The sequence below is a fragment of the Lissotriton helveticus genome, chromosome 5_1 (genome assembly GCF_964261635.1).
Source record: "Lissotriton helveticus chromosome 5_1, aLisHel1.1, whole genome shotgun sequence".
Taxonomy (NCBI): Eukaryota; Metazoa; Chordata; class Amphibia; order Caudata; family Salamandridae; genus Lissotriton; species Lissotriton helveticus.
Window position 1 is genome coordinate 420,930,665 of NC_136065.1, and position 23,669 is coordinate 420,954,333.

Genomic DNA, 23,669 nt, shown 5'->3' on the forward strand with positions numbered 1-23,669 from the left:
TAAATGCTACCTGTGGACTGCAATACCTATTGTGCCATCCAAGTGTGGACCTGTAAAATATGGCTTAGGCCTACCATTTGTAGCCTGACTACAGCAGCCTGAAAAACTGCAGTCACTCCTGTAAAAAAAAAGGCTGTGACAGATGGGAAGCCCTGTTTTAAAGAGTAATGAGTGACCCCTATGTACAGCTTGTTGCCTACAAGGTGGGATGTCCAGCATTTAAAAGTAGAACATATGCAAAATTGAGGTCAGCATGTTCTTCCATTGACTAGTACTCAGTACCCATTTTCACTGGCTGCAATGTAGCTGAATACTTGAAAAATCCAAACAGATTTTAAACTTTAACCTGTAACCTTTTAAGGGATAAAAAATGATTTCCCATGCATTAGGAGTATCTGACCTACATTATGTTAGCATGATGCATCTATACGTACCCTCTTTTGCTTACAAATATATATATATATATATATATATATATATATATATATATATATATATATATATATATATATATATATATATATTCACTGAAAAAACCATAGGTTAGAGACCATATATAGTTAGCTGGACATTTTATTGACATAAAACCAATGAAATTCCATATATAGTTAGTTGCACTAACTATATATCGCGCACCCGCAATCCACTGCTGATGATGTCACATATTACATCATTCATGACATGGTCAGTGACATCACTGATGACATCACTGATGACATCTCAAATGACATCACTGATGACATCACTGATAACAACATCCAGTGATTTTTTGTTTCTGTAAAGTTTAAATATGTCTTACATATTGAAGAATGAGTGGATGAGTAAGTGTCTGGACGAAGGATTTAGTAGGTGCATCACTGACTGTATGAGTGAGTGATTAAATGTGTCTCACTGAGTGCATGGGTTAGTGACTAAACTGTCTTAATTTGTGCATCATTATGTCTGTTGTTCTGTAAACTGCTGCATGTGTTGATCAGTAGCTATATGAGTAACTATATGGGTTATTGATTGATTGCCCAAGTATTTGTATGGGAGACTGAGTGTGTGTGTGGCTAGCTGGGAGGTGTGTGACTCTGTGCAGATCAATGTGTACTTGTATCAATGATTGTATAAGAAGGTAAGTATGTGTTAGTATATGTTTGAAAATGTAAGGTGCTCTATGTTTAACTGTATAGACAAGAAAATGGAAGTGTCATTGATTCTTTACAGGACTGACTAGGTGTGTGAGTAACTCCATGGATGAGTGGCAGACTGTGAGTGTCTGTATAGGTGTATGAGTGCATATGATAGTGTTGTAAAGATGAGTGATTGTATGTATGAATGATTGTATGGGTGAATGAGTGAAGGTGTGTGTAGACGTAGCAATCAGTGAGTGCGTATGTAGTAACTAGTATTGGTGTGTCAATGTTTTCAAAAATTATACTCTGTATTTAACACTGGGTGAAACAGAGGTTATATTAAAATGTGAGGAGATGCATTGTATTGTCACATGAATGATATCATCAGTGATGTGGTCATTGATGTCAAATGAGATGTCATCAGTGATGTCATCAGTGATGTCATTTGAGATGTCATCAGTGATGTCATCAGTGATGTCACTGACCATGTCATGAATGATGTAATATGTGACATCATCAGCAGTGGATTGCGGGTGCGCGATATATAGTTAGTGCAACTAACTATATATGGAATTTCATTGGTTTTCTGTCAATAAAATGTCCAGCTAACTATATATGGTCTCTAACCTATGGTTTTTTCAGTGAATTTTCAAGGTTTTGTAAATGCTAATTCCTAACTATATATGGTCTATAACCTATGGTTTTTTCAGTGAATTTTCAAGGTTTTGTAAATGCTAATTCCTAACTATATATGGTCTATAACCTATGGTTTTTTCAGTGAATTTCAATGGTTTTTTAATAGCAAATATCATAAGCTGTCGAATGTCAAGTACGTGGTAAGTAAAAACATTTTCGTGTTTATGCACACTGATCTGCTTTGAATGCTGCCCCCCACCCCTCATTTCTATTAGGAGTTCTCTCTCTTTGCAGATAGTGAAGGGTAGTTAAGGCAGGCCTTTGCCCCCGTTGTAATCCGTCGTGCCTGCTTCTCTCTCCATTTGATTGATTGTTCTCTTTGGTTCATTCTCTATTTACAAACAAGCACAGAGTCGCAATACTCTGTTTAGTCTTTGCAGATAGCGAAAAATCGTGTAAAAAAACAAAAGGAATCGAGCAAAATCAGTAGGCCACTAATGGGATCTCTTTTTGACCTCGCTAAAATAGAAACATTAGGAACAACCTGTTGAAAATAGCAATGTGTATGTACATAAGCGGCGTTCATTTGTGTTCACAGTACCCCTTGTTGATTGTTTGAATCGAGCATTGAATTGTTCGAAGTTGGTTCTCTTAAGGATCTTCTCTGCCTGCAAACGAGGAAGAATAGGAATATTCTCTCTCCCTTTGCATATAGTGAAGGGTAGGTAACGCAAGCCTTTAACACATCGTACCTATTTCATTCCTCATTGATTGATTGATTGTCCGAACATTGACTGTTTGGGAATTAGTTCTTTTTGGAGGTATTCCCTGTTTGCAAATAAACGTAGAAAAATCTTTGCAAGTAGTGAAAGGGTAGGTAATGCGGACCTTTCTCCCCCGTTGTAATCTGTCATGCCTATCTACTCCCCACTGATTGATGCACCTGTTTCACCCGGACCATTTACTAGAGATAGGTCATCTGGCCCAACAAGAGAGCACCCCGAGTGAAAAGGACATATGCAATAATAACGAAGTGATCACTGTATCCTGTTAACAGAAACTTTAGCATGAAACAACCTGGAAAGAAAAGAATAGGAAAACGAAAATCAGTAGGCCACTGATGAACTTTTTATTAAATAACAAACAAAGAAACGATAACAATACGTAATGATAAAACCTATTATTGTCCTAGAAACAAGAAACGTTAGAAGTAAGCCCGTAATAAGAAACCTGAAAACATCGCCCCTCACTGCCCCAAAACGTGTCTGTCCCACCGCCTGCCACGGCCAAATAACGGCAAACTGGGAAAGATAGAAGTCAGCAGACATCCGCCCCATTCTAGAAACTTCCAAAGGGCAACAGGTTTTCGGCTACGCCCAGCCGGAAGCAACACATATAAGGCGGGTCCTGCTGCCACGCCTCGGAGATCATCACGTAGGGTGTAGCCGGAGGAGAGGCCGAGGCCGAGGCCAGCGGGACCCGGCCAGGGGGATTGACAACGCTGGAGAGTTGCAGGGGGGGGGATGTCCGTGTCCTCGACCCTCCCCTCTCTCTCCCAGTCCGGCCGCGGTGGCCCTTGACAGTTTCAGGTAGTCCCGCCACATTCTCTACCGGTCCGGCCACCAACGGCCGGGGCCGATGGGATCCGGCTGCAGCCGATAAACCAAGGAACCCGTTCATGGGGCCCGAGCAAGGGGCGTCCGGCCGACATCCACCGGAAGCCCGGCCCGAAGACGGACGGGACACTTAGTCTTTCTTGAATAATGGCTTTGACAACACTGGGGGGGATGTCTTGCACATGCCTCCGACCCCCCCCCCCCTCGTCCTCATCGCCTGGTCCGGCCATAACAAATCTCAAGCGAGACGCCGTGGGGTGCACTGGGAGGGAGAGACGGTGCGAACAGGCCTCTCCCGCCTCCCCAGTGGAGGCTTCCCACCTGCACCCTCAGCGCTCCAGGCGCCCGGAAAAGGGTTCTTCCACTGTGGCGATGCTGCAACGTCTCGCCCGGCAGGGTGGAGCCCGTCCGCTCATTTGACCCCGCGATCGCCAGTAGCTACCGAACTCTCAAAATGGCGATCAACCTGGCAAGAGCGGGCCCAGCATAAAGAAATGGCCCGGTCACTGGTTGACTCCACCACCGTAGTCCTCCACGACCTTGAAGATTCTAGAGGAGCCGCGGGAGTCTCCGACCCCCGCAGACACCCCCGATGGGGAATGACTGCCATGATCGCCCGTGGAATGACGAAACTGTATCCGCGGGACGTCGGCGCCCCCATGCTGGCGCCAGCCTCACTTTGAATTACTACAATCCTGCAAACCTCAGTTCCGGTGAAAGCACACTGTGACCCGGTAGGAAAAATTGTTGCACCCCCTCCCCTTTTTGACTGATAGTTCAAACCACTGATCCTTTCCTTTGCCCTTTTACCAGAACTTTGGACTGCCTCCCCCTCTTTTACATTTTCTAGAGAAAACAAAACATTAACCACTACATTAGCATAGCAGTTGACACCAGAACTGTTTTCAAATTGAAAACCAACAACATCTTCAACAGAATCCTTTTTGTTTCTGCTGTGACCCTGCTACAGCACAGGCATTGTCCCCAGCAGTAATTCTGCAATGCCGGTAAGAATAGCTGTGGTGCCTAGTGGACTCACTCACCCCCGCGGCGCCCCACGCCGTTATTTGCTGGGCGGCAACTTACTAGACATCACCTTCGTGCCATCTAGATTTCAGCGCGTTCTGCTGCCTTTAGAACTATTCTTACAACAGACTGCTACTGACGACCCACCCCCAGGCAACATCTTCTGAATTTTCATAATTTGAAAGAACTAGTAACATGTCTTCATCAGGAATTTCCTCATGAAAAGTCTGCAATGATGATTCTTGTAACTCTATGGTCTCCAAACATTCGATAAATTCGCCATCAAGAGATTGATCAAAAAAATCATTCAAGTCATCTCCTCCTTGTGAGAATATTTCATTATTGGTGCTGTCAATTTCAATAAATGTATTGGATAATTCAAAACAAATTGCCACGGTCTCTTCGTTGTTTAAATGTTTTTACTGTTTTTGTTTTGTTGTATATATTTATAAGTTATTAAAGTTTTATAATCCTACTACTTTGTTGGAGTGCTATATATTTTTAATGTGACACATAAATGTAAAAACTTTGATGTACAAAGAGTCATCCCTGGAATCTTCCACTTCAGGCTCGGTCCCCTCCCCAATCACAATACAGGATGGTTTTCAGATAGTAGGAACACGTGTGGTGTGACGGATCTCATCGGGTGTGGGCCTTGATCTACTATAACTCCTTTGAAGAGGGGTGATTCTTTACAGCTGGGGCCATAAACTACATCTGCAGGGCTAGCTGATAGCCTGGACAATCGGACACAGAGGAAGAGGAGTGTCAGAGGGTGCGGTAGTGAATAGGGCGAAAGGGAGGTGTCGGGCGGGCACAGAGTGTGATTCTCAGGAAAGAGCAGCGCAGATGGGGAGAGGTTTATTGCCCATGCATAACACAGAGAGCGGGGGAGACCAGTGCCTGGGGAAGATGCTTGCGAGGGTGGGGAGCCATGCTACTAATCGACAGCGTGCAGAGAGTGGGTCTGGTCAAGGCATCTAAAATGGCTGCCGTGCACGACAAAAGTGTGGCATTTCAAAAAAGGCAAGATGGCGCAAACAATGTTTTTCAACACTTCCTCATTTCCTTCGAATCGAACGTTAACAGACGTTGGTGCATATTACCAAAGTTAAGCGATATTTATCGCTAACGATGCTTAGCAACGAATTTTTTACCGCTAAGCATCGTCAGAAATTATCGAAGATAAACCTTGCTATTATCAAGGTTTATCGCAAATGCGATAAAAAACGACCGCAATGCATTAATATCGCTGAAAACTCAGCGATATTCATGCATTACCGAGCTAATGCTCTTAGCCATGTTATCCACCTCCCATTGGATAACATGGCTAAGAACTGCTCAGGGCAGGTGTTAGTTTTTGGAGATATTCGCGCTTAGCGCGAATATCTCCAAAAGTTGGTAATAGGAGATATATATCTTGCATGTTGTAATGCAAATTATTGTGGTATATGGAACTCATACCATAATCTCTCAGGAAATGAGAAACTGATCCTTTTGGGACCGCCTGAGAAGGCCTAGGGGGTGAGGGGTACTCTACTTTACCCCCTTTTCACGTTCCGAACTATTTTATTTTACTCTCTTCTGTAATTACACAAAATAGCAGCGATAAGATGCATCAGAGACACACAGTGAGAGAAAGGAGGCCGGAGATGAAGAAGAGATGTCAAATACACATTGGAGATAATATAGTGGGAGAAGGGAAGTAAATATGAGTAAACTTACCATGTAACATGGTGCTAAGCAGGCTGGATTACTGCAATGGGTTGATGCTAGCTGCCAATGAGGGGATTTTTGCCAGGTTGCAGGTGGTGCAAAATACTGCTGCGCGATTGGTTTTAAATGCCCCGCCTCGTACTCCCTCAAAACCGTTGCTGACCAAACTCCATTGGCTTCCAGTGAAGCAGAGGGTGATGTTTAAGATCTGTTGTATCATCCACAAATGCCTCACTGGAAAAGGTCCTAGTTACCTTACGGAAAAATTCATCCCTTATGTTCCATCTAGATCTCTAAGATCAGGAGATCAGGAATTGTTATGTGTTCCCAGGGCCTTTAAGGCAAGAAAGGGAGGAAGGGCTTTATCAGTAGCTGGCCCCAAGTTGTGGAACCAACTCCCAAAGGATATTAGAATATGGAGGGAACATTTCCCTTTTAGGAAAAAACTTAAAACCTTCCTATTTAATTTTTAGCTGGCCTTAGTGTTTACTCAATTAAATCAGGACTAGTTTGCTGTTTTCAGATGCTGCCTAAGGCGCGGAGATACTCCTTCTGGAGTCGATTCCCAGCGCCATACAAACATGCAAATAAATAAATAAACATAAAAATGTTGCACTCTATACTATAAGTCTCATTTTATACTACAATCACTTCGCTACAACCTCATAAATTAAAAATAAAAATGAATAATGTCTCAAACAATTTTTGATTTCTAAATATAAATTTATTCTTCTGAATTTTCTAAATTTGAAAGAACTACTAACATGTCCTCATCAGAAATTTCCTCTTCAATCATCTCATCTGGAATCTCCTCATTAAAAGTCTGCAATGATGATTCTTGTAACTCTATGGTCTCCAAACATTCGATAAATTCGCCATCAACAGATTGATCAAAAAAATCATTCAAGTCATCTCCTCCTTGTGACAATATTTCATTATTGGTGCTGTCAATTTCAATCAATGTAGTGGAATCATTCAAGTCATCTCCTCCTTGTGACAATATTTCATTATTGGTGCTGTCAATTTCAATCAATGTAGTGGACAATTCAAAAGAAATTGCCACGGTCTCTTCATTGTCAGCCATTTTATTTTGAAATTTCTTGCTGTAAATTGCAGAAAAAATAATCACTTTCATTTATCGTTTTTAGTAATACATAATATAAAACTAACTTTATCAAGTATTTAGTATAACAGAAGGACTGCAAATAAATAACAGAAAACATTTTTCAAATTATCTTCAAGTGTACAACATAGTTCCCCTTACAAATTAACAACTCACCTTTTTAAAAGTAGGAGAAGTGTTAGTACTGTGTAAATCAAACACCAGAAATTCACCACCAAAAATTCCTCACAAATGTACCTCAGACAGTAGTATCACAAAATGGCTGTGGTTTCCTCTCATTTGAGATATATACATAACCAATTAACTTTCATCACACACAAATACAAAACCAAAGTAACATTTTAATTGGTTCTAAATTTCAACACTTTCAAATGTGTTTTCCCCATGCAATTTTCCATAGGACATTTACATACGTCTACAGCCTGAATGGCTGAACGGAATTACACCAAACTTGGCAAAATGGTACATCAAACCTAAGAGGTCAGGAAGGATCTACTATGCCCCCTTATGGTCATTTGCCCCTTCGCTTTGGCCTCCTCTTGTCTCTCGATCCTACCGAGAGACAAGATGGCGGCCGCTACGGACTGTTTACAGACGCCGGAGAACCAATCAGCTTCGCAAAGCTCCGTAACGCGAAAAGTACGCGAAGCGGAGCGCTGTTACAGATATATATCTTTTTCTGAACATTAATTTCTCAAAATCCACTGGAGCACATATATTGAGACCTAGCAAAGGCACATCGGGCTACCAGTCCCTAATATTTTGCCAAGTTTCGTGCAAATCCATTCAGCCGTTCGATTATTATTATTATTTTTTTTTTTGCCCCGCGGGGCCCTTTTAAAACCTCCACATCAAACCTAGGGGGTCAGCGAGAATCTACTATGCCCCCTTATGGTCATTTGCCCCTTCGCTTTGGCCTCCTCTTGTCTCTCGATCCTACCGAGAGACAAGATGGCGGCCGCTACGGACTGTTTGGAATGTTCACAGACGCCGGAGAACCAATCAGCTTCGCTTCACAAAGCTCCGTACCGCGAAAAGTCCGCGAACCGGAGCGCTGCCCGGTCCGCTGTTACAGATATATATCTTTTTTTGAACGTTAATTTCTCAAAATCCACTGAAGCACATATATTGAGACCTAGCAAAGGCACATCGGGCTATCAGTCCCTACAATTTTGCCAAGTTTCGTGCAAATCCATTCAGCCGTTCGGGCTAAAAGTGAGGCCAACCGCCCTATGGAAAACTCAATGTTAAAAACACGTTTTGGGACCCCCCTTTTTTCTCGGCCCCCCCTTGACGAACCCCCCCCCCAAATTTTCAAGGGCTGCTCAGAAACAAAATGTGCCATTTTCCTGAAAATTTCAGCCAATTCCGTCCACAAACGCCAAAGTTATTAGACATAGAATTTTCGAAAATCCCATAGAGAAAAAATCCTAACTATATATACCTACTGGCGACCGCCAGTAGGTAATATATATATATATATATATATATATATATATATATATATCTACAGCAAACATACACTAACACAAGCTGATGAAAAAGCCTCTAAAATCAATAGGAGAGATCTCCTGGTGGAAAAACCAACTCAAAAATCAGAAGAACCGATCAGAATGATAACAAACTATAGCACCAAAGCAGGAAAAATTGTGCAAATATAAAAAAAAACCGGACACATTCTGAAAACTGATCAAGTACTTAAAAAACTACTTCCTGAGAAACCGTTGATCACATATCGACGTAGTCAATCTTTGGCGGACCACCTCGTCCATAGCCATTTCTCACCAACACACAACCAGCAAAACTATCCAAATCAAAAGGCTTTTTTCCATGTCTACGGTGTAAGGCCTGTAAAGGGAGCACGAAAGTATCTAGCTACCCGGGAAGAACGAATGAAGTGACACCAAACAGAGAGATAAAAAATTGCTAAACTGCAACTCAGAGTACACCATATACTGCTTGGTCTGTCCCTGTGGGAAACGATACATAGGGAGCACTATTAACCCCACAAAACGGAGCACGCCATTTTGCGGAAACACATCAAAGCAACAGGGACTTGTTGAAATTCTATTGTATTGACCAAGTGGAAAGATCAGAACGAGGTGGGGATAGAACTAAAAAAGCTACGTACTCTGGAGTCTAAATACATAATCGACCTTAAGACCATGGCACCGTGGGGGCTCAACAATGATGAGGAGATGTGGGTTCACCTATAATGCCTGAACCATCAAGTGATGGATAGAACTGCAATCTGAAACAAGAAACGATATGAACTATTGAACCAATGTGAGAAACTGATACTAGTAGAACTTTATATTGAACTCCGCAAAAGCAAAGACATGGCATTGTGGAGTAATTTGAATTTATGCCCATTCAGGGCAACATAGGTACTACTTAACAATGAAAATGCCTATCCAGGGCAGGATAAATGATGATAAATTGTTAAAAGAAGGATGATTTTTCGTCATGTTCAAAGTTGACATTCACTGTGATATATTACCAGTTTGCTGTCACATTGTTTTTAAAAAGGTATGCACGAGAGCACTTTATTAATGAAACGCCATATAGAAAGACACAAACGAAATATGTGAAGTAACACACTACAAGATGGCCGCCATTATGGCTGCATTAAGAAAGTATACCGTCTTCTATGTTGTTGCACAGTAGTGTGAACGGGTCTTTAAATGGCGTTAGTACAAACACGGAAATTGACACTGACGAAGCTTGTTCTAAGCGAAACGCGTCTGTTAAGGGTGTGAGGGTTGCAATAAACATCTGAAAATCGGAGACCTGTGTGCTAGCTTGTTTTCAACCCTACCGGAGTGAAAAGGTGTTCGAATATATATATCTATATGCGCTTGCAAGGGGGAAAAAGTTTATTCGCTCCTTGCGTATCTATTGCTAACAGAGTGAGCCGAGAACCACACAGACGCCATTTTCTGAGCCTATGCTCGAACACGGGCTGTGATCACGTGTTAGTCTCCGGCAGTTGTTAAGCCCCAGTTCATATGAATTACTGGGAGTAGCTGAACGTAGGCTGTCTACTCAACTGTCCTGAGACTCAAGGTCGCATCTGTCTTTGGGTACAATAAGTGCATTCCTGGAGGCTACGTGCCTACACTCCAGGGCACCAAGACGAAATGGAGTCACCCCTCCTGGCCTTCCCAGCAATAACTAGTTAAGCTTTGATCTAATTATGTGTGCCATATATGGTCCTTTTCTGGAGCTTGAGGGCCAACTGTTTTTTTTCCTTTTACAGTGAGTATATGTGTTGAACTGAAAAGTATATAACCTCATGTTTGAATGCGAGCCAACAGTCTTCTCTGCGCACCTGATGGGTGAGGATTGGAGAGGCTCCTCTATAGAGTATTTGTTACTTAATAAACGATTGAACTTTCTTCACTGCCAACTGACTGATTATTTGGTAAATGGGATTGAGGCTATTGGTAGGTATAGCCCTTTATGTTAGTTTTATGGTACTTCAGTTGGCGACTCTGGTGGGACTCCGTGATAGGGTCGTCCTCCCCGTAACCGGGTAGAAAGGACAAAGAGGGGAGCTCTGGTCGACCGGGTGGACAGATCGAAGAAGATTTTTTTACTTACTCCGCTCTCGTGATCAAAGTACACCAGCTCACCTTCGGCCGCAGTCCTACGGGCGTAACCCAGGAACTGACCGTGTTGGTCTTCAGGAGTTGGCAGTGGAGAATATGCAATTGTACCTGCGTGCACCAAGTGAGTGGATTGTTTTTGATGTCTTTTAGAATGCGTTGTTGAGCAGTGCTTTTGAAGCAGTTAACTGTGTAGGATTGGTGGTCGGCGTACCACGAATAATCTTGGGGGTCTGACTGGGCAGCATTGTGCCTGCACGGGTAGATACTCCACAGACTTGTTATATGAACAAAAGAGATGCCGATCAGACGCCCTGGTGTTGCTCGTGTGGTGCACACCCGGCCGGACTAGTCTCAGAAAGGCTTGTGGTTGTACCTGGGTAGCCTTGTGGACATATCTGAAGCGATGCTAAGGAGGCGGGCTTAGTCAGAATAGTCCCAAGGGTGAACCAGGAAGGATGCAGGATGGTTTGTAGGACAGTCTGTGGTTATACCTATCCGGCGGTCTCTTGGTAGTCTTTGGACTGCTTGATCTTGGTATCTGTTGGTCTGGAATCTGAATTGATTGATTCTCCATGAACAGGAGTCAATGGGCTCTGTTCTTTGTTTGGAAAGACAGAAAAGAGACATGTAGTTTTGAATATCTTTGTATGTAGATACATTTTTGTTCTGTGTATGTTTTGAATAAGAGGGAGGTTGAATAGGTTGTGAATGTTTGAACATGGCCATGTTTGGAAGTATGTTTTTATGATTGAATGAGGAATACGTGACAACAATCATTATGCCGCGTGTTAGAAAATTGATTTGTTTTGGATGTTGTTGCCGCCCTAATGATATGCGCTTGGCTGAAATTCAACCTGCCCCGCCTGAGGGCAGCCTGAGTTATGATATGTATGTAAAGCATGGTATTATACCTCTCTTATTTAATACACTATGGCATACATATACTAAGGATAATGTAGAGTTGCAATGGCCTTTAACCGGGTCTTTTGATGAGAAAAAGATACATTTTCTGCAGGATAGATTGTTTTCTAAACGTAGTCGACAGTCAATGTTTGATTCCCTAAACCTATGGCAGAAGGAAGCAAAGCGAAGACGTATACAGGAGGAGAAAGTATGCAGAATGAAGGGGGGTCAGACGATTACGCAGAAAGCCATTGCTTATGATAAAGCTCAAACCGAACAGGGGATTGATTGTGCAGATAGGCAATTTAGACTGCAGGTGGATAAGACCTATGTGGCTAAGACTGAAGCGGAGGATGAGATGGAGGATTTATTAGATACTTGTCCACCTCCACCCTATGCCCCACAATGTATATATCCTGTTGTTCCCACAACTCCAGGACAGGTCCCTTCAGCCTCTTCCCCTGTTGTTTCCTCTTCCTCTGTCTCTCCGGGAATGTCCTCTGTTTTATCTCCCTCTGTGTCTGAGACGGCTACCTTATGGTCTGTTACAATGTCATCTTTGGTTATGTCCACAGATGTTTTGTCTCCCGCTTCCCTTGCATGGGCTTCCCATTCCACGAGCACGACCCCATCTTTAGCTGTTTCAACTCCAGCTCCTGCTCCGGGGGATTTCGACACATGAAAGTTGTTTACTCATTCGACTGTAGGATTAAATGAGAAACAGATGATTAAAAATCAGTCACCCCAGTGGATGCGACAGCCTATTATACTATAACTGATACATGGAGCACGCTTCGAGACTTTGAGCCTGTTATGCAGCAACATGCCCTGAAACACATGGCCACATGTCTTCTTACTTTATGGGAACAGTGTTTTGCAGAAGGGAGGGCCCCCCCAAGTGATATATGATATTCGGGACAGAGCTCTTAAGTCTGAACTTAGACCAGAGGAAGTGTACAAAAATGTTGAGGTTTTATTAAGTTATGGAGGGCGGATGCACCAAAAATGTTCCTCATGGGACTCTCAGCACCCTATGCAAGAAGTCCTTCCTATCTTTCATCCGGAAATACTGGAATTAAAGAATGAGCAGGATGAGGTGACTAGACCTCCTGTAGAGGCACGAGTACAGGAACAATGGGTTTACACCCCCTGGAAGAGGAGTGAAGTCCTCTCGCTAAAATCACAATTACCTGACCCCCGTAAGAATCCCTCGGCTTATTATAAAGAACTCACAGAAGCGGGTTCCTCAGCCGTTATGACCCTAGCTGACATACAGCTATTTTTTGCGTTGTTAGTCCCTGTTGAAGTATGGCGTCAGGTGCATGATCAGGACCATGTTCAGGAGTTAGGCGGAACATGGGAACAGATAAAAGATTGGGATAAGGAACGTAAGCTTGGTGATAAACCAAAATCCAAACTATTGGCGTTAGCTAGCCTTCTTATTACTTACATGCATTCCTTAATTCCGCCTCGTAAGGTGGACTGGGATAAATTGACAGCATGTAAGCAGAAGAAAGACGAAAGCGTTTCGATTTTTTCAATAGATTTGAAGGCTTGTTCATTGATTTTAGTGGACCGGATTTATCATTGGAAGGCGGTATACGATTATTCGTTAATCGTTTTGTGGGCAATTTGTTGCTGGAGGTTTCTGAGTGGCTACAAGCCGCTGAAAGTACCTGGACCACGTCTACGCCCTCGGTAATATTGAGAATGGCCCAATATTACGAACATAGAGAAAATGAGAGTAAGGATAATACGGAAAAGAAAACGAAGGATCTTAAGACACGGGTATTGTTACAACAAGTTGTTCGAGGATGAGGTAGAGAGAGCGGTGGTAGAGGGTTCGTCCCGAGGGGGGCGGGAACCGGACGAGGCGGAGGGCCTGTTGTTGCTCTGGGAATAAACCAGTGTGCTTACTGTAAGGAGGAGGGGCATTGTCGATTTCAGTGTCCATTGTTGCTGGCTCAGAATGGGGCTATGAGAGTAGGAGTAAGAGGTTGAGGTGGTGTGGATCTCAGTGATATGCGACGAGAGGAGGCGACGCACGTCGGATCAGAAAATAATTATTTCGATAACCCGAGAGGTAGGCAGTATTATAATGAGGACTATGCGATGGATGCAACAGAAGGGTATGCCTATACATAGGACAGCCAAGGACAAAGTTGGGGCCAGGTGTCAGTACCCGTTGATCAGCAATGTCCTTATTTATAGGTGCATTTGATGGGGACATCTGAAAAGTTTTTAGTTGATACGGGTGTGATGAATAGTTCTATTTCTCGTTCTCTGGTCCCAGGGGCTGCTCTGTCCGGGCAAAATAATGTTTCTGTGGGATTATCGGGAATTCCAGTGGTGAGCCCAATTCTCAAACCTATTCCGTTCACAATTGGTCCAGTTACAGTAGATTCCCCGTTTCTTTTGACTTCCCATTGTGGGGAAAATGTATCGGGCTTGGATTTGTTGAAGAAATTACATGCAAAAATTCATTTTTCACCTGATGGTGTTTATTTGATTATCAATCCCCTTGGCAAGCATACTTTGCAGTGTTTCACCAAAAATGAATCCCTCCATCCCGAGTTTGCTGCTATCCCAGCGACGCTGTGGGCCATTGGAGACACAGATGTAGGATTATTAAGGAATCCACCCGTTTCTATTACTTTGAAGCAAAATGCTCGGCTTCCACGTATACTTCAGTACAAAATTTCTCCGTCGGGCAAGAAAGCTTTGCTCTCCATCAAACAAGATTTGATCAAAAAGGGTGTGGTGGAAGAGACAGCTGCTAATATATGCAACAGCCCCATCTTACCGATCTTAAAAAAGGCCCCTGTTGGTAGTGATCCTAACTATGTTGATACTTATCGTTTTGTGATTGATTTGCGTGAAATTAATAAAATAGTGGTGCCCCAATACCCTGTGGTTTCTGACATCACTACTATTCTTACTATGATTCCTCCCACTGTTAATATTTCTCTGTGATCGATTTAAAATATGCTTTCTTTAGCATTCCGATACATCCTGATAGCCGCCATATTTTCGGCTTCTCCTTATCTGGTCGCAGCTTCCGGTTTTGTCGCGCTACCCCAGGTGTACACGGAGAGTCAAGGGGGCAGATTTATGAGTTCTGGCGCATCTCTGCAAATCAGCAGGGATGCGCCAGAATTGATGCGTCACGCAATTCCCTCCTTGCGGCACCACAGATGCGCCGCATTTACAATGCGGCGCACCATGGTGCAAGGAAGGGCAGATGCGTGACGCATCTTGTGGTGTACGGGCGGCGCATTGCTGGAGTAGCGTCGCAAGTGCGACGCAACTCCTGCAATGTACAGAGGCCACCCATACATAACGTGGTGCGTCACTCCTTACGCCTGCTTCATGTAGGCGTAAGGATTTGACCCAGCAGCGTGGTAAAACTGACTCAGTGAAATCTTGTAGATTTCACTGCGTCAGTTTTACGGGGCTTTCCTACGAGGGAACGCCCACCCTGCGACAGAACGCCCACATGAAACCTGATGCAGGTTTCATGTGGCGCAGGGCTTTACAACGTGACGCATCTGCCTAGATGCGTCACGTTGTAAATAGGTCGCAGGGATGCGCCACGTTTCCGCGCCGTTGCGTGACGCAACGGCGGCGTAAACATGGCGCAAGTCAGACATAAATCTGCCCCCTAGTATTTATGGTCAAGCATTGAAGACATTGTTAGATGATTTGGTTCTGCCCCCTGGTAATATGCTTTTGCAATATGTTGATGATCTGTTAGTGGCCTCCGATACTGAGGAGGGTTGTAAGGAAGCCACTGTACAATTATCGTCTCATTTAGCAGCTAATGGCAATAAAGTATCTCTTTAAAAATTCCAATATTTTCGACAGGAGGTGACCTACCTAGGTCATCTGTTGTCGAAAGAGGGTAGGAGACTAACCCCTGAGCGTGTGACTACCATTTTTAATATGTCTGTACCTCGTACTCAGCGTGATGTTTATGCCTTTCTCGGCATAACTTCTTACTGTCGCCAATGGATCACTAATTTTTCCCTTCTCACTAAACCTCTCCTGTATTTAACCACTAAAGATGTGCATGAACCTTTACCCTGGACTGATGCTTGCCAAAATGCTTTTGACTCTTTGAAATCTGTGCTTTGCTCTGCACCTGTTCTTGGTACCCCTGACTACCGAAAACCTTTTGTGCTTTATGTACACGAGGTGGACGGTTGCTCGCTTTCTGTGTTAACACAAGGATTTGGTGGTAAGCAGAGACCTTGTGCCTATTTCTCGGCGGTGTTGGATAACATCGCCAGAGCACTCCCTAGCTGTTTAAGGGCTACTGCTGCAGTCGCAGTGGCTATTCGACAGTCGGAAGGGCTCGTTCTAAACAATAATCTCACAGTGATGGTACCACACGCTGTGGATACATTACTAAACAAAAAGAAGACCCAGCACCTTACGAGAGCGCGTCTTACAGGGTACGAATTGACTTTGTTTGTTCCCAACATTACGATTAAACGATGTGCCACTCTGATCCCTGCTATGTTACTACCCCTCCCTTCGAATGAGAAGAACAATGATGTTTATGATTGTATATTTCGGACGGAGGAAGAGACTAAGGGACGGGTAGACCTGATAGACAATCCTCTATCTGACCCTCAAGGGGAGTTGTTTGTCGATGGCTCTTGTTTCAAATTACAAGATGGCATGACAACTGCTGCATATGCGATAACTACTCTTCACACTGTAGTTGAAGCTTCTCGAGTACCCTATCAATCAGCACAGGCAGCTGAGTTTGTGGCATTGCTTCGTGCCTGCGAGCTAAGTGAAGGATTGAGAGTAAATATTTACACAGACAGCCAAAACACCTTCGGCGTGGCTCATAGTTTTGGCCGACTTTGGGCTGAAAGAAGTTTTTTCACTTCCCATGGTCAGCGAATACAGCATGGCCCCTTGATTTTGCAATTTCTAACAGCATTGATGTTACCCGAGATGGTGGCTGTTGTTAAATGCAGTGCTCACAATGCAGTGGTTGATGCAGTGGGTGAAGGTAATGCCTTTGCTGATCAAGTAGCTAAGGACACTGCAAAATCCAAATTGTCCTCAATGTTTGTGACTAGCTCTGCTAGGTGGGTGGCTGAAACAGAGATGTTTAATAACACCATGGAGAGTGTCCGAGAAATACAGAAAGAAGCTACCCCTATTGAGCTGACTCACTTGAAAGAGAAAGTGGGGAAATTAGATGTAGAAGATTGTTGGATTGATTTGACAGAAAACAGCGATGGCTCTTGCCTAATGCATTAGTGAATGCGGTGGTGACAATGGCACATGGTTCAGCTCATATTGGGGCAGAGGGTATTTCTGCATTATCAGATCCTGTATGGTACAATCCCAATATTCCAAGGACCGCTGCTCATTTGGTGCAATATTGTATGGTTTGCTTGCGACACAATCCTGGGGCAGGGAGCCTGTTCTGAGCAGAAACTTTGCACCACCATCTTTGCCTTTTGAGGTGCTTCAGATAAATTATATCCAGCTGGAGCGCGTAAATATTTTAAAGTATGTCCTGGTCGTGGTGTGCGCTTTCAGTAATTAGGTGGAAGCCTACCAGACCAAAGAAAATACTGCTTTTGCCAGGGCAAAGGCGTTGGGAAAGGAATACTTCCCACGCTATGGATTGCCTCGGGTGATCTGGACTGATAACGGGGGACACTTTAATGCAGAACTTATCAGTCACATTTGTAATAGACTACAGATTAAACAGAAGTTCTATGCGGCTCGACACCCCCAGTCCACTGGGTTGGTTGAGAAGTATAATGGGAGACTGAAGCTCAAATTGGCAAAAATTCAAGAAAGTACCGATTGAAGTGGCCAGATGCTCTACCACTGGCATTAATGTCAATACGGGTTACCCCACATTCCCGTTCTGGCTTATCTCCGTGTGAGGGCATTTTTGGGCGCTTTGCTAATGTTTGGGGTGTCCCGAGACCCAGAACATTTTGTGATATAGAGTATCCTATGTTGACAGACTATCTGTATGCTTTGACTAAATATCTCCGTTCCATTCATCAACAGGTCTCAGCTGTTTTGCAGCCCCTGCTGGAGGGTCCCGGACATCGCTTGGAGCCAGGACAGTGGGTTCTGGTCCGTAATTATCTGCGAAAATCCAGCTTGGATCCCCGTTGGTATGAACCATTTCAAGTCTTGTTGGCCACGCGGACGGCGGTAAAGGTGAACGGCAAGCGACACTGGATCCATGTGTCTCATCTGAAAAAATTACCTCTCCCGCTTCCATATGATCAGCGAATCCAGGCAGGGATTCTGACCCAGGAAAGTGAGCGAGTTCCTCGTTTTCCCCTTTTTCTGATGCCCAGGTAATTGGAGAAGGACACGGAGAAGGTGTTCGAGGCTCGTACGGGGCTCTGTCATCAGCACAAGTGATTGCCCCGGATTCTGTTGCCCCCACAGTCAAACGAGAGGCTCGCAGTACCCCTGTTTCACCGGATTCATCATCCTCTGTTTTGTTCTCGGATCAAGAAGTGCCTGGCCATGCTCAATACAACCTGCGGCCCAGAAAACAACGCGGTACCCCAGGTGAATATGGTAGGAGGTTGGGAGAGACTTGAGTGATAGGGTACAGACTTTTTCCACGAATGTCTGTTAGATGCGCTTCTGGGGTACTGAGCGAGACACTGGACTGAACACGCTGAGAGCCTTGAACATTTGCTTGCTCTGTTCAGAAAGAAAGACTGAATTTCTTGTTTAAAGAGGCCCAGGTTGTGTTATTTTCAAGGGTTGTGTGAGAACATAACTCCAACTTAAGAAGCTTTCGTTGATATTATTTGTGATGAATGATAGAAGCCTGCCTGTAAGGCTCTAAACGGACACAGGAAAGACGCACCCTCTGGCAGGTTGGACTGCATCGCCCGAGTTTATTTTTTGGACTTTTAGTTAGCATATATCCCTTTGCTCGTTTCGTTCCTGAAGAGGAATGTCCTTTTGTACCACGTTTTTTCCCTCCATATATGCCTGTCTTTTCTAGTTGGACCCAATGAGTTACAATTGCATTTAAAGTTGTTATAGCAATATTACTAATCACATTGATGGGAGTATTCATCTATTGAGAATTTCGCCACCCTATGCATACTATTTTAGGAACAACTACCCCACCTCCGGAACATGTGTTTCATACTTTAGCCCCACATAAGGAAAGGCATCGTCAGACTTATGTGAAAAATGTATTTGTTGAAATGCTTCCCCAAACACACAGTGCCACCAATACTACAAATTGTTGGGTTTGTGGTCTTTTACCATCTGTTATGCACAAAGCACAACTTATTCATATATCCTTGTCTCATCTGGGGAGTTGTGAGGCTTGATTTAAATTACTTTCAATGATGTATATGTATTATACTGTGGACACTCAAAGGTTTTCGGAAAAGGATTATGAAATGATTTTAGCATATATTGAGGTTTATCAGGGATTCGACCCCGAGGGGAATAATCGAGAGGGAACCCTAGATCCGAATGCATGCATGAATATGTATACAACGCATGAAAATACCACTTGGTTGAAAAACTAGATTTTGGATTTTGTTGAGTTTAATTTCACTCAGTATTTTCGACATTTTCAAGAGCGTAATGTTACTGAAGATAGGGCTATTCTGGTGCCTATACTAAATAGTACCTCTGCGTTCTATGTTCAGGGAGTAGGGTACATATCAGTAGGAGAAAGCCGATGTAATTACACTTATCAGTTACGTACTTTTAGCAGCACTCCATTGTTAACCCCTCCTAATGTATATTTTGTTTGTGGAGAAAATGCCTATACTTGGCTTCCACGAGATTGGGCTGGACGTTGCTACCTGTCTTTCCTGTAGCCACCAGTCTATATTGCCCCTTCTAATATCACAAAGATTACCGCTTAGATAAACAAAGTGTGCTTATAAGGAGGTATAAAAGAGAGATAGATACTACCGGTATAGATCAGACAGATACCCCACTGCAGCATTTTACCGACATTGTAAAAGGAGTGTTTCCCATTTGGGGGCCTATAATAACCAGCAAAGAAGTCCGGCGTTTGTCCAGAGTAGTTGAAGGGAAAATTAACACTACTGCAGGAATATTGACTAATCTAACCGTAGAGCTGCAAGCGACCAGGCTCGTTTCGCTTCAGAATCGTATGGTTTTAGACGTTATCTTGGCAGATCGAGGAGGAGCATGCCGTGTGATCGGCAGTCCTTGCTGTGTTTATATCCCTGACTCCGCCCCCTCCGTTCATTTGGCTTTCCAGAAGCTACATCGTTTGGCTTCCGAAATACATGTAGATACAGATACATGGTCCCTCTCTGGTTTGTTCTGGGGTCTGTTGTCTTCTTGGGGATGGAAAATTCTGATAGTCCTGGCATGTATAGTCAAGTCAAAATTTATATAGCGCACTTCATACCCAGAGGGTCTCAAGGCGCTTGAGGAAGGGGGGCGTTTATTTATCGAAAATCCAGGTTTTAAGCTGCTTTCTGAATGCTAGGTGGTTTTGAGTGAGGCGGAGGTGGATGGGAAGGGAATTCCAGGTTTTGGCCGCTAAGAAGGAGAAGGATCTTCCCCCCATGGTGGTTTTGTGGATGCGCAGGACGTTGGCGAGGGCTTGGTTGGACGATCGCAGCTGGCGGGTGGGGGTGTAGAAGGAAAGGCGAGTGTTGAGGCAATCTGGTCCGAGTTCGTAGAGGGCTTTGTGTGCGTGGGTGAGGAGACGGAACGTTATCCTTTTGTTGATGGGGAGCCAGTGCAGGTCTTTCAGGTGACCGGAGATGTGGTCTCTGCGAGGGATGTTTAGTATGAGTCTGGCTGAAGCATTTTGGATGCATTGGAGTTTTTTCTGCAGTTTTGCGGTGGTACCGGCGTATAGGGTATTTCCGTAGTCTAGACGGCTAGTAATCAGTGCGTGGGTGACCGTTTTTCTTGTTTCAGTGGGGATCCAGCGAAATGTTTTTTTGAGCATACGAAGGATGTTGAAGCAAGATGATGAGACGGCATTAACTTGTCTGGTCATCGAGAGTGAGGAGTCCAGGATGATGCCCAGGTTCCGTGCGTGGTCAGTCGGTATGGGGGCATACAGGGGTTTCGGTGGGTGGCTTTTTAAGCAATGAGTAAATTAGTAATTCTCTCCTGGAACATTAATGGCTTACGCACTAATCCTAGAAAAAACAAGATAATGCAAAACCTTCGTGACACAGATGCGCAGATTATAGTCCTCCAGGAGACCCACCTCGCTGAATCTGAAATGTTAACATTAGTTAAAAAAAACAGGTGGATTGACTTTTGCATAATAACTTCCCAGTCTGCGCACAGTAGAGGGGTGGCAATAATCTTTAAAAGATCAATAAAAGCGAAACTAGTGTCAAAACTAGTAGACTCTGGAGGCAGATGGGCTATTGTATCCGTGATCATAGCTGGGTCTCCAGTTCCCATAATAGGATGTTACGGCCCAAACCAAGATGACCCATCAGTGTTGAGAACTCTTTTTTCCCACCTGTTGTCATATCCTGAACCTGTTATTTTGGCAGGTGACTTTAATATAGTCTTGGATCCACTGCTTGATAAATCTCCCCCCAATAGGTCCAAGATCTTGTCTAAAACAAGGTCTTTTTTGCTCGACAATATGAGGCAGTTAGGGTATGTAGATATTTGAAGAGCAAAATGTGGGCAACAAAGAGGCGTCACTTTCCGTAATTATCGATGTCACCATCAATCAAGAATCGATTACATCTTGATCAGTCAAATCTTAGTTAGCTTGGTGCAATCTGTGTCTCACTTGCCATTTCATTTATCAGACCATGCGGCTATACATTTAATACTGGAGGGTTTCCCTAAGAGACCTGTGAGGAATTGGTCTTTTGATCAATCACTTCTCTCCTCCGTAGAGGTTATTAATACTTTCAACTCGGAGATCCAGCACTTTTTGGATAGAAATATTGGGACAGCCCCTCCAGGTTGTGTATGGGACTCATTCAAGGCCTTTCTTAGGGGCCTCATAACAAATAAAGGTGCATTCAAGAGCAAGATGTACAGGGAAGCTGTCGTTTCCCTAGAATCGGAGATGGCCAGAATCCAAACTGAAATTGCTTTGCACCCTGAGGTTCCTTCTACCTCCATTCAAGATTGGCAAAATAAGTTAACCAGTCTAAAAGGGGATCTGGGATCAGTGTTGAATGCTCGGGTCCTTGAGAGGTGGGAAGTAAGTAAATTAGCCTACTTTGAATATGGTGAAGGGGCAGGGAAGTTATTAGCCTGGAAGGCAAAGACTGATCAGGTTAGGAACAATATTGATTCTATCATCACTGGGAATGTCACACACTCAGCTGATGCAGATATTAGGGGAGCCTTTCGAGAATTTTTTACTGAAATCTACCGGGAGGATAAAAATATTGAGATAGACCAGGTTAAGGACTGGTTAGACCGTGTTACCCTGCCTGGGCTGTCAATAGAACAGCGTGCATCCCTGGAACAAACTATCTCGCAGGATGAAGTGAGATTGGCGGTCGCGGGTAGTAAAAAGGGTAGGGCATCCGGTCCAGACGGTTTGCCATCCGAATTATATAAGGTTCTGGAGCCATCAATTCTTCCCTTTCTTACCCATCTGTTTAACCAGATTCTTCAAGAGGGAATACCTCCCCCGGTATCCTGGAATAGTGCATCTATAACACTGTTATTGAAACCAGGGAAATCTCCTACTTGTTGCGGGTCATATAGACCGATTTCCATTTTAAACTCTGACTACAAGATCTTCGCATCAGTTTTGTCAAACAGGTTGGGGGCGGTTGCCACAAGTATTCTACATTCTGACCAGAAGGGCTTTGTAAGGGGCCGCCAGCTTTCCGAGTTGACGTATGACCTTTTAGGTGCCTTTGATATGGCATCTGTTAAATCACTCCCCTTGGCGGTCCTCACATTGGACGCCACCAAGGCCTTCGATAGAGTGAACTGGGTTTACTTATCGGAGGCCTTGGCGAAATTTAACATCGGTGACAAATTTAGATGCGCTGTAGGGCTCTTGTACCAAAATCCATCTGCCTCCTTGCTTGTAAACGGGGAACTATCCAAACCATTTAATATCACACGCGGAACGTGGCAGGGCTGCCCTCTCTCCCCCCTCTTATTCGATCTATACATCGAGCCTTTTGCTCAGAAATTGTGGGATGATTGTAACATCAAGCCCTTTATTTATGAGGGGTGGGAGAAGAAGGTAGCCCTACATGCGGATGATGTCCTCATTTTCTCCTCTGAACTGAGTTCAGCTTATCCAGCAGTAATTGCCTTGGCCGAAGATTTTGGCAAGGTTTCCAGTTATGAGATTAATGCCACCAAAACAGACATTATGGTATGGAATGACCCTGAGCTGATTGTCGGGGTTGAGTTGAGTTCCACTTTTCGTTACCTGGGCCTGGACATCTATAAGGACATAAATAAGCTTGTACCAGCTAACTTTGCTAAGACAGCCAGAGAATGTCGCAGACTGATGAGATCTTGGTCCTCCTTGCCCTTATCACTCTTGGGTAGAGCAAACCTAATAAAAATGTCAGTACTCCCTAAAGTTACTTTTTTGTTGAACACTATTCCCCTTTTTTTTTAGCCCTCTTTGTTAGCCAAACTCCAGAGCGACATAAGCTCTTTTATCTGGAATGATCGGACCCCCAGGATAGCCTGGAAAAAACTTAGGCGCCGTAGAGAAAAGGGTGGTCTGGCGACTCCCGATTTACAGCTATATGCGTGGGCTTTCCAACTTTCCCATGCTAGGATGCTGCTTAAGATGCCCACAAACTATGGATGTGGATGTATGTTTGCAGCACTACTTCAGGGGGAAGGGGTAGCCGAGCAGGGGGTTTTATTTAGATTTGGTGACCCCAAGTTTTTTAAGAAAGTTAAACTGAAGGTGCTACGGGACACC